The sequence below is a fragment of the Rhyacophila brunnea genome, unplaced genomic scaffold, assembly GCF_057557595.1.
Source record: "Rhyacophila brunnea isolate RB1 unplaced genomic scaffold, BYU_Rbru_1.0 scaffold_9, whole genome shotgun sequence".
NCBI lineage: Eukaryota > Metazoa > Arthropoda > Insecta > Trichoptera > Rhyacophilidae > Rhyacophila > Rhyacophila brunnea.
In genome coordinates this window covers 19,428,716-19,442,491 of record NW_028233361.1, presented here as the reverse complement: position 1 = coordinate 19,442,491, position 13,776 = coordinate 19,428,716, and positions in this window count along the sequence as shown.

The window sequence follows — 13,776 nt, the reverse complement described above, 5'->3', positions numbered from 1 at the left end:
ATTTTTGAAAAACAATACGACACCCGGCAGGATTTGAACCTGCGTCTCCCAGAGTCGCGCCCATATGCACTGACCACTAAACTATATGTGTCCTTTATACTTGTGATAAAGATAACTAATAATGTTCACAATACTTTTGTATTTTAGAATCACACCAAAATTTTTAACTTTAATAATGAGTCCAATAATATAATAATAAAAGTTATTGAACAAAACCGTAGCCAATAAAAACGTCTGCCGGCTTAAACTTCCCTTAAAGAGCTGAGAAATAAAAAGAAACTGTGGTTGATAGTAGACCATAGACACATAAGCCTCACACACATTCGCGTCTCTTGACTATGGTGCGAGGCGGCAAAAGGGTGGAACGGAGTACCAAAGCGTAAATGATATCAACGATTGTCTTTTTTTAAGAGGGAAAGAACACTTGTCGGCGAAATTGGGGCTGTATGTTACCCTTCACTTACCCATCATTCAGCTATAGGCTCGTTCGACCGGCATAATGGATTCGGCGATCCAACGTTACGAGAATAGGCAGGTTTTTATAGATTTTCTGCCCCACTGTGAATGGAAAGTGAAAGCTCCGTTTGGTTTTAAGCTCGATATTTTATTTTAAGGTTTCCGGTGGTAATGAAATTATTTACGTAAAATTTCAACCAGGTATCCTATATATTAATTATCTATAATATATTGATTATTTATTTGATTTTATAATTATGTTACGCCGAATGTGCAAAATTGACTATTACATGAAATGGGCAAAATTTTGCCTAAATCATGAAAAATGCAAGCGCGTTACCTTATCCATGAATTAGAAAAAATATCTGGCGAGTGCGTGAATGTGGCAGTAAATTTTCTGCCTAGTTCATGCATTAGACAAATTAGATAGTAGCGCTATGGTGGTATTTTTTTGCAATTAAACTAAATGTGTTAAATGCTAATGCATTGGTCAAAATGTACGTGTATTATTATATGGTCAAAATAGATGGTCGCGCTCCGGTGGTGTTTTTTGCAACTAATCAAACTAACCAAATGTGTCAAATGTCATTGATTATAATATAAAAATATACTAATCAATAACTAGAATGACGTTTATATCCATTTACTATGCTCAAAAAAATCCAGAACTATAATATGATAACGGAAGAATTTTATTGAAAGGTATTTTCGCGATTTGATTCGTGCTTTGGTATCAACCGTGCAATGGTCGATTGTATGTTTGTGATAGTTTGTTGATACTTGTTAGCTAACCGCAAAATAGACATTCAGTTGAATAATTTAATTCTGAATTACAAAACTTAACCTAACCTAATAATAATAATATTATATTATGTCCAATTATAACTAATAAAACCATCCGTATTAAATATACTTTTTCTTCTGTCAAGTTGACAGTTTAAGAATTTCATACCCTGGCGAATTCACGTACTCGGCAGAAAATTTACCTAATTCATAAATAAGGCAACAGGCTTGACTACTACATGAATTAGCCAAAATTTTTCCCATTTCATGTAATAGTCAATTTCGCACATTCGGCGTAACATATATACCAATTCTTGGAACGTAGCCACCAGGGCGGTTGCAAAGTTTTTTTGTAGGAGGTCATCAGCAACTATAAGCAAGAGCTATTTTCAAATACTTATAAGACCACAGTATTTTTAATTAACACGTTTTTATTAGCTCGTATTCTTGTGTGTCCAGTACATTTTTTTTCTTGTTTGTACAAGATTTGTATTGGACGATTGAAAATTTTTAACTAACTTCCCCACTAGCTAGACATTTGAAACTTTTATAATATATCAGAACACGACGACAATGCATTCATTTAATATTTTTAGCCATTTTTAAAGAGAATTGAATTCATTTTCAGTTAATTCTGTTTTGTATGGAAAGTTATTATTGTCGGTTGCTAAGGGCCTATCAACTAAATTATTAATATATATACGTGCGTTACTGTGGAAATCAATATGAAATGTCAAAATGACATTTCAATATTCTATAATATTTATTCAGTATTTCTATCAAGTACAATAAAAAGTTTTTGTTAATACATATAATTGTCAAGTTTATATGATTCAACAGATAATTTATAAACGTGGTATATAAAAAGTTCTTTTTATCTTGTAATTATTTGTGTTTTAAACCGTAAGTAGATGATTTAAACGTTAGTTCACTTAGATTGTTCATTGTAATATTATATTTTCAAAATTAAAACAACATGCATATTTTCATTATCCGATAAACCTTTGATTGCAATAAACACAGGTGAAATGAAATCAAATGTTTCGGTAGTTTATAAGTATACTATAATTTTACATCTCTATATATATAAAAATCTCGTGTCACGATGTTTGTGGTCGAACTCCTCCGAAATGGCTAGACCGATTTTTATGATTTTTTTTATGTATATTTGTTAGGTATGAGAATAGGTCAACAAGTATATTTCATACCGCTAGGTGATTAGGGTATCTCTATCCAGTAAAATTTTTCTTTTATTTTTTTGAAAATTTCTTTTTGTATTTTTTTTATTATTTTGTCAAAAAATACCTATAACCCCAAATTTTCTCCCTCCTACCCCCACTCTCCCATTTTTAATCGCGATTTTATTATTTTTGTATGAACAAATTTAATCGTCGTTCGTATTTCAAACAGAACAAAAATATTCATGTTGTTGAATGACAGATGGCGCTACGTCCGAGGAGAATTCAAGAAAAGCGTCGCGTCATTTTGACATTTCATTCGGCATATCACAACGCAGTGCGAGCAAAATTTTGTACGATTTATTTTAATTTATCTATTTTTATGTGCGTGTATTACAGTGCACAATGCCAGCAAGACGCAAGGGGGGCCATTTGGACCGTCGAACGAATAAAGCAACAAAAATGCAAAATAGTAGAGCAGAAAGAACAGACGAACAAATCCAACAAGATAACAAAAACGTGCGTGTAAGCATGTCGCAATTGCGTGCATCCCAATCACAAGAGGCACGAGCTGAACGAAATCAACAACGACAATTGGAACGGAGCCAAGCGCGCCGGTTCGTAGTTAACACACGCAGAGCAAATGACCGACAACGCCAACAAGTACATCGAACATTTACATCCGTTTCGTTCCTTCGTCTCGCATTCGAGTACGAGCCAGATATTGAATATTCCGCTCATCCGAAAGTGCTGATTGGTGCTATGGACAAAGAATGTCCCCATTGTCATGCGCTCAAATTCAAACATGAGTCAGCTGGGATGTGTTGCGCATCAGGAAAAGTGCAACTACCAGAAATTGAGATACCACCAGAATCATTGAACGGCTTGCTCATCGGCACGGTTCCAGATTCAAACCTGTTCCTGAAGTCCATTCGCACATTCAATTCATGCTTCCAAATGACTTCGTTCGGAGCAACAGAAATAGTTCACAATACTGCGGCAAATGGTCAACAATTCCATTCTACGTTCAAAATCAAAGGCCAAGTATACCACAAAGTAGGCTCATTGCTGCCAATGCCAAACGAACCACATAAATTTTTACAAATCTACTTCATGGGCGGTGAGGACATCAATAATGTGGATTCACGTTGTGGCTACAATAGCCTCAATTCGCCTAATGCCAGGCGCATCGTCGGCGAACTGGACGCCCTGTTGAATGAGCACAATGAATTATTGAAATTCTTCAAAGCACACATGCACGAATTGCAAAGTGACAATCACGCTATTGTCATCAATCCTGATAAAACACCAGCTGGAGAGCACATGCGTCGATTCAATGCGCCTGTTGTTAACGACATTGCAGGAATCATGGTTGGCGACCGCACATCGACGCGAGAAATCGTGATTCGAAGAAGAAACAATAATCTGGAGTTCATCGCTGACACACACCGTTCATACGACGCTATCCAATATCCGCTAATTTTCTGGAAGGGACAAGACGGATATTACATAAACATTAAACAATGAGATCCTGTCACAGGTAATTCATTCATTATGAACATCATTACTCATTTTGAATTGAGAAAATGAATGGTTGATGTTTTTTTTGTTTTTATCGGCGGTCATCGTCAACAGCGCTCTATTCCTCTTTCTGTCATATATCCCATCCCCACACACTTACGATACATTCGTTATTTTTTATTTAACAACCAAAATATTCACTAGAAATAATTTATATGGCAGAACAACGTTTGCCGGGTCAGCTAGTATTATTATATAATTTAAAAACACATGTGAGAAAATATAATATAACCACTAGAAAAAATCTTTTTGAAAAAAAAATGTTACACCCAGAGGGTTTCAAGCTCGCACTCCCTGGCATTCGCGCCTATGTGCAATGACCGCTAAGTTTTGTGTGTCCTATTTAATTACGACGAAATTAACAAGCAGTTCTCATAATTCTCACGGAAGTGCTTTCTAAATTCGTTTAATAAAAGAATAATTTAAATGAATCGGATTCTGGAAGTAATTTTAAGTCTTTTTTTAAATATTCCAATCCTAATAAGATCATGTGAGCCTCCAAAGTGGAAGTTTGTATTACTTAACAGATTTTTGTTTTTACCAACAATTATTAGTTTTATCCACTTTTTCAACCTATTAGGTCCATACTCTGATTCCAAACACAAATTGTAAAACAATATGTTAATTCATTAACCATATTTAAATGCATTAATGCATGTTACTTCACTATCTATTATACAAAAGGTTTTGTGAGTCAGAATATGTTAAAAATCGGTGATTTAAAGATACGGACTATAATGTTCGGATTCTTACTTTTGATGGAGTTTTAAAGACGATTTACCAGTGATATTAATATCTACTATTTATAACAATATAACAACGTTACACATACCTATATGTATGCTAATATTCCGAAAAGGTAGTTTTTAAAGAAAATACAATGTTTTTATGGTGTAGTATTAGTAGTTCAATATCCCATTTCCACGTGTATGGATTTACTGCTGACAGTACGTATTATCGCGGCCATAACAAGATAATGCACGTGAAAACATGTATTGATTCATGCATGCAAGTTGCAAGATTGCATGCATGAATCAAAAAAGTTCAAAAGCTTCTAAATTTTCACGCGACAGTTGTAATTTGTTCGATATCTGCGCCTGTGCAATAGAAAGATAGCAAACCTGTCGATAAAAAAACTAACACCACGCAGACTCATTGTGGGGTTAACCGATTTTCACGATCTATTAAATAGTACCTACTATAAATTACAGACTATTGAACTATTGTATAAAATACACACTATTGCTGCAAGTAAATCCATGCACGTGTACACGCGCTATTACAGTTTATAGACACCAACAAACCAATTAAAAAAAATATCACAATTTCAAAAGGTCACATTAATTGAAATGGAAAATGTGAAGAATAGTATTGTAATTATAAAAAACATCCAGTTAATAGGTAACAGTGTCTAGACGAAAATGAGCTAATATATGTACACGTGATTAACTACTATAAAATAGATATAATATTAAAACAAAATTGTATGATCAGAGAGAATGAAAGTGAGTAATTAAAAACTTTTTTCTCAAACATTTTTTTCATCGTCAAGGTGATTTAGTTTTCGTCGTGCTAGGAATTCTTTATTCTATATTTTAAAGTTGAATTATTGTGAACAATTTATAATAAGGCAATAATATTATAAAAAAATATTCAGAAATATTTTTTATGGTGTTAACTGTAAATTCTTAGTGGAAATACACTGTATTAATAACATAAAACACAAATTGCAAATGCATCTAGTTGTTGACAATGACCAATCGAAGTGGATCATGTCTAATATTAAAATAAGACGTATTGGTAAATAATAAATGATAAATACTTAATGTTGAGTTATGATGACATCTATTACACGTAATATCAACAAAAACGACAGTACCGCGACCAATTATTATTATTAACGACCAAAAGTACAACATTCCTTAGCTTATATATAAATAAGAATTAACGGTAACCATATCAGAGAAAGACTCCACAGTATATGGTTTAAGAATCTCCATGATTGGTACGACTGCTGCTGAACTGTACCTGTAAATATACCAGTTAGCAAACGATAAAGTAAGGATAACTGACCAAAAAGAATATATATTTTATAATAAGTTTTGCTAAAAAATAATTTGATACCTATAAAATATCTCAGTTTATTTCATATAAATCTTCTTCTTAGCGCTACAACTATATGTGGTCCAAAGAATAAGCTCTACTAAAATGAGCCCAGTACTATTTCGTGTTTTTTGTTCATGCACCAGGTTTCCGAGCTATACAGACAATAATATTATACATACGTATTAATTAACATATATTTTTATTAGTACTACAAAATTACTCAATATAACATTATTATGAACATGTCAGTAGGTATATTCTATACACAAGGCGGCTATCGACGGTAGTTTATCATATTTATGTATTGAGCATTTAATCGCTACAATAAGTCAGCTGTCTAAACTGTCAAACCTGTCTATCTTGCTTTAAAAGTTTACACAGCCAAGAGAGGGGCTGTTAAAACATAGTAATTTTTGACAGTGTATACGGTTAAGATATTGTAACAATTATTATTAATCGCCTCAATACACATAATTATGATAAACCGTCAATAGCTGCTAATAGCCGCCTTGTTTATAAAATAGAATCACAGGGGTAGTATACTCAGTGGCCCGTTTAGTGGCATAACCCCATGAGAAAAAATAACTACCTATTACATTTTAATTTTCCAAATAAATCCATCAATTCAAAGAATTTTTTATTTTGTATAAATTACACATTCATAGTTTGATTTCAGTAAATTAAAATTATTCGCGTACGTAGTTAACAGCACACACATAGAGCAGCATTTCTACCAATTAAATATTTGACATATAACTATCATGAATTTATATATTTTATAATATTGATGTCTTTTTTAGATTATATTATAATTTAATAACTGTATTGACGACTTGAACTATTTGGCGGCTCGTTTTTAATTTTTACGATGAATTGGTTATATTATTTGCATCACAGAAAATTGGTACTGAGCATACCGCCAAAATTTTAAATTCGCCGCGGATTATAAAGGGTTGCGGAGCACTGAACTAGACAAGTAAAATGTCCTTTGCAAAGGTCGCCCTATCAAAATAATGAACGCTATAAACCGACGCCGGTTGAGACTCCTTCATCAGATAATTTTTTTTGTGTTCCCCTTCTCATGAAATGTATAAATAGACAACGTATAAATAACGCAAAAGTTGTTCAAGAAAACAAATAATATATTACTATTATTGGAGCGGCCAGACAATTTTATTACCTGCTAGTTTCAGATTGTGCGTTTTTTTATCTGTCACATATTTTCGTACTGCTTCGGTATCATTGAACTTTATTACTTACGTACCTTTTTAGGAATATCACTCACAAAAAATAATATCGAATGAGATCGCCTTTTTGTGAAAGTTAATAAAGTACAAGATTGTATTTTATGAACAAAAACTATATCTGAAATCAGTATTTGTTTTTAATAATATAGAGTGGCCGAAATGAAGATAAACTATTTATTTCGACTGCCATTTTGTTTTTGTGTTTACTATTTATGTGTTGCTATATTTAACGCATGGTCTTCGGGGGTAGTTTTCCCATGAAATAGAAGCGATGAGTGGATGGCCGAGATTATAATATTGCGGGTCTCGGGCTCGAATCCCGGGTCTGAAAAATAATTTACATTTATTTAAACCCAGAGTATAACTTAATAGGTTGAGCAAGTGGCTAACATAAATTTCTCGAAAAAACAAAATAACTCTTAGTGCAACCTCCACTCTATGGTGACCCACACGATCTTCTAGGATCGAATATGTTTTAAAAAATGACGAAGTGATCGCTTCATAGTAATTACAAAAAAATCTTTTACATAATATATTGTCTTCTGCAATGTATACGTATTTTGATATTTATTTTTTTAATCCGATAGCGATTTACAGCAAACAAAATATTTGCAAGGGGGCCTCCAAACATGTCAGTACCTCGGGTCTCCACATATCTAAAACCATCACTGCATGTCAAACTTATTATGGAGAGTTACACAATCCAACATAATAGGTAGCTTAATTATTATGCTCAATAATATTAGGAAATTAAAAGATGATAGCGATAATCTTGATTAACATTTTCATTAACGTAGAGTGACAGTACTGCCAGTTATATGGGCCACAGGTATTATCGGGTGATATTACTTCTAAAATGCAGCGGAAACCAGTGTAACTCCCGTTTCAGACGCGGCGAAGTTTACCGCGCGATAAAATAATCGCACGATTTACACGGGAACTGCGAAAATATTCGCTATCTATGTGTGAAAGCGTTATTATGTCACGTACATCAATACCCCAGCGGCGGATGCGCAACGACTGAACAGGTAGCATTCGAAGTTTGCGCGATTGGAAAGAGCTTTACGTTAGAACAAAACGGTTGCGGTGGAAAGTGAAAACTATTATATAGTTTTACACTTCACTGCAATTGCTTGATAGAAAATAGTCGCGTGGAAAAATTCACTTCGTGGGAAATAAAGGTTAATGTCGACCAATACCCCACACGGCTAGCTATTGTTTTAATATAACTTGAATGTAGATTGAACAAGGTGGTGTTACCTGTTATAGTGAATGTTCTGGAAGTAACGTTTCCCGTATAAATTATCTCAAGATAAAGCAATATTGATTAGCCGTCTACATAATTGCATTTGAAGCCAAATTGCTTTTTGTGAAGTTACGTAAAGAACCAATACACCGCAGTCAATTTAACAGAAAAAGCAGAATATTTGGGCAATCGTCGCCAAAATAAATGTTGAAACATGAGGAAAGTTAATAGAAAATGTTGTAAAGAAAGCGGTATTGTACCGTAGCTAGAGTTGATCATTTCGTTTTATATTTTTTTTTATTTATTACTGAAAAATGTGTCTGTATTAAGTTAGTATCAGTCAAGATTTTCATTTATATACAACTATATTATGTCAAACAGATTATTGAAGTGTCAATATGAGATCAAAGATCTTGGCATATTGTTTGACTCACGATTATCTTTTCACTTACACGTCATCACTTCTACTACTCAGGATGCAAGCAAGCTTCTAGGATTTATCACGAAACAAGCTAAGTCATTCAAAAATCCAAATGTTTTACGTATACTATAAGTGTCATTTATTAGTGACCTATGTCAAAACACTCAAATTGAGATGGCACATGGCTCGTAGATAAGATAACTGCTCGATAAAAACAATAATTCATTGGTACCCGAAGAATATTTATTGATGAAATATTAATATTTGGCGGAATTACAAGGCAAAAAAGAACGAATAACCGAGAATAGTGCTGGCAGGTTGAGAATGCCATCGTCTAGCATTAGATTGAAACAGACTATTCTTATATAATATAAAAATGTTATATAATGTAAGAATTAAATCTATAATATTATATATTTTATAACTATTTAATTCTAAATCAATGCTCGTAATGTTATTTAGATTAGATTAATCACCTCCTATTCCATGGTTTATGGATAGGAAATTTGTGGCTGATTCTAATTAATGTGTTTCCTTTACAATAGATTTATCTATTTAAATCCAGTGTATGGACAAATTACTTCGGAAAATTTATACCATTTTATACACCTTTGTATACAAACCATTTCCATAAAAAAGCTGTAAATATAATATACCTATCCGCGTTGCGAAGGCGTATTTTTAATTTTATTGAAGTAAATTCCAACTTGCACATATCATACAATATTACTGATACAAATAGATATTTTCATTAAAATTAATAACAGTACATTCCTAAATTTTAATTAATTATTCCATCATTAATACTAGTTAATAATTATTTAACATTCGAAATATTTAGTGTAACTAGCATCATGTAAATTGGTGGTAGTTTTAATTAAGCTTTGTATATTTATATTCTGATATATAAAAGACAAATTGAAAGTTTATGAGAGGATATAGTATGGAGCCAATTTCTTGCAGGAAATGCCTTTGCGAAAATTCTCTGCTTTCAACAAACTTCATGCTTTGCTTTGCCATACTAGATTTAAACGGAGGAACAATTTAATTAGAAGTATGTATAGTGTGTGTACATAAAATAATAGTCCTCTATGAAAAGCCTGCATTCCACAACAAATTTCTGGTTGTCAGATCTAGATCAACGTGTTAATTTTGTAGACTTTTTGTTGTTTTAAAACTTTATAAAATATTAATTTGTTGGAAATTTTGAAGTAAGTAATTGTAATTTAGAGACACTCATTAAGTGGGTATATATATACATACATATACATATATATACATTGACATTGGGTATCTATTCCATCCACTTTAAAACTTTTAAAACTTTTAAAACTTTTCTACTTACTTTTTTTATTTAACGATACTGTTTCCACGATATTTTAATATCTTAATTTGGTATGTAAGTGTTGAAATAAGTGTCCAATCTAATAGGACGGAGATGATGACGCAAACAGAAAATAAATTTGATAGATAGATGTAGCTACTAATTACTACCATATATGTGGGGTAGCATTTTAGAAAGAGACCCTTTTGAATAAGGACAAATGTTGAGAGTCATTGGTAAAAATTAGGACCCAACCCGATGAATGCGCTTCCGATAATGAATAAATTCATAAAAAATATTTTTGTATAAATTCTATTATAATAAAATATTATAGTTTTTTAAGTTATTGATCTATGTTTATATTCAATGAAAAATGTAGTCTTCTTTTTGAATAAACATAACTTGTAAAAATCTTTAAAGCTTAAAGTAAAGGAGTAGGTAACCCTGAAAAGCTTATGCATAACGCCCTGACTGCAATCAATGGATGTGAAGTTAATTTCCATTTGGTTCATGTATTTTTATAAAAAATCGTGGTTATATTAAATAAAAGAGTATTTTAATTTTTTTTTTACAAAAATCAACAGAATCTGACAAGCATTCATCGAGTAAATGATCGAACCCATTTTTTGTAATATTTTAGAAGTACCTACTTAATTGACAATAATATATTTATTTAAAAAAAATATTTAACACTTATCTTTTAAAATGAACATTACAAAACCAATTTAAAAGAAAACAGCTGTGGTATAAAATTAGCCTCTCTCAAATTATTCGGGGATTTGATGGAGCAATTGAGATCCTCTGTTATAAAATGAAGAAATTCGCAAACAATGAAATTACACGTCATTATTCAGCCGATAAAAAGGTTCCAACGATAATTGAACAGATTGGCGTATTATGTGGTTTAGTAGAAGCCATCTCCCATTTTTCCACACCTTATTTTAGCTTCAGTACCCATTCACTTGTCGTTTCTTTTACTTTATAATCATCATTATCTTTTTAGTGGTAGATTATTATAAAAATAAAGTGTTTCCACTACCACTAAAGACTACATGGACAAATAATTTGAGAATGAATAGTATACATCGAAAAACGTTTTTTTTTTAAATTTAGTTTGATTCGGATTACAGACTTTTATAATTTACTTAAAGATATTGTGTTATAATGCCTAAACGATAAAATATTTAGTTTATATTTTAAGTTACGTAAGCATTTGTATAAACATATTAGTAGGTATGTACTACATAACAACAATACAAACCAACCCACTAACAAGAGTCCCTGCGTTTGAATCTGAAGTATAAGCAGTTTTTTATGCCCATGACTGAGGTCATCACGCACTCTGGTGTGGTTTGATTTTACAGATAATTTATAATAAAAAAGTGTCCATGGAGAAGAGTACGGTGAAACATGAATAACAAAAAACAAATGATTCGCACAACTAATAAATATATAGTATAAAAAATAAAGCTAAAACAAGACCCCGCAACTTTTTTAAACGTAACAAAATTGACCTTTGCGGCAACCGGGTTAGAAGGCACAGTGGGCCCAAAAGCTGGTAAAATGAATTAATCAGAGATAATTATAAGATAAAAAGAACTTTTTATATACCTAGTTTTTAAATTTTCTGTTGATTCATATAAACTTGACAATTCTATGTATTAATAATTTAGGACAAATAAGGCAGTTGTCAACAAATCATTTTTTTGCTATTTTGCAACAAACAAATAAAAAAAGAATACTGAAATGTCACTTTGATTTCCATAGTAACGCACGTATATATTAATAATTAAGTTGCTATGACCACCCCTTTGGAAACCAATAATAGTGGATTGGATTACGGATTTCTTCCGAAATAACTTTTCATACAAAACAGAATTAACTGAAAATGAATTCAATTCTACTTAAAGATGGCTAAAAGTGTTAAAAATGCATTGGCACCGTGTTCTGATATATTCTAAAAGTTTCAAATGTCTAGCTAGTCGGGAAGTTAGTTAAAAATCGATTGCAAGATTTGTACTGGATAAACAACCACCGGACAAACAAGAATACGAGATAAGAAAAACGTGGTAAAAAAGCTAAAACAAGACGCCGCAAATTTTTTTAAACGTAACAAAATTTTATTGACCTTTGCGGCAACCAGGTTAGATGGCCCAGTGGGCCTGATAAAATGGATTAAACAGATAAAATGCAAAAATTAGTTGCCACAGACCAATACTTTAAAACCAGCTTTGGTTTATGACTTAATCATACACAGCTGAACACAATTTTTTTTAATTTGTGTTACCATGTCCGATCCTAATAAGATCATATGGGCCTCCACCGAGTGAAGGTTTTGTATTAACAGATTTTGTTTTTACGAGAAATGGATGTCAGCTACTTGCTCAACCTATTAGATCCATATCCTGACACACACAAATTGAAAAACAATATGTGTACTTGCCAGACCCAGGATTCGAACCTGAGACCGACGGCGTGATATTCCAACACTTTAGCCGCGTGGCCACCGTGGGTGTATTAATTTACAATTAATTTACATATAATATTTTTTTTTTTAGAATTATTAATAACCATGTCCTTGCTTTTTCGTACAAGGTGGTTTGTTAGTAATTTTGAACAATCACAAACACCCAGGCTTTGAGAAAAACACATAAATGTTTTTGTCATGACCGGGAATCGAACCTAGAACTCTCGGGTTGAAGACCAGCGCCTTACCCACTGCACCACGAGAGCCGCCACAAACAAATAATATATTGAATAATGCCAATTTATAAAGTAAACTTTAAAGTGTTGTAATAAAACTAAAGTTTGGTGTACTTCTTCTATTGGAGTACCTAGTCAAATTTAATGTGTAAATTGTTTTATAATACACTAATTTTAATTCTGTCTTTAAAATGTATTAATTAAAAAGACGGTTCCTCGGAAAACCTTTTCGGGAAAATAGGTAAGATATACATACGCAGATAAAGCTTTATGAGGAAGATGAAGGGTTTACGCACCTTTTAGTACTTGAACATACCGCACGATGGAGTGATACGATGCTCTATGGTTCTCTACGAGATGCTTTGCCGCGCACCGCATCTCACGTAGGCCATTTGTCTTCCTTAAGGCAAAAAGCTTTATTACTTAATGATAGAGTAGCTCCAGAATATTTCGCCAATTTTCTTTTTAAAGCTCGTCGCGTACCCAAAGTTCTTCCCGGGATTATTTTAATGCCGCTTCGGAAAAGCAATTTTAAGTAAAATTTATAAAAGTTTGTTGTAACGGCATAACGAAGGGATTAAATTCCTGTCCTTTTTATTGGGAGTCACATTGCACCTTTGGGCTTAGAATATACGACCAATAAATTGGCAATTCTTATTACAAAGTTTTATAAGAAATTTAACTGATAAATCATTTCTCAAAGTTACATTAAGTTAACAAAAGAATTAAAA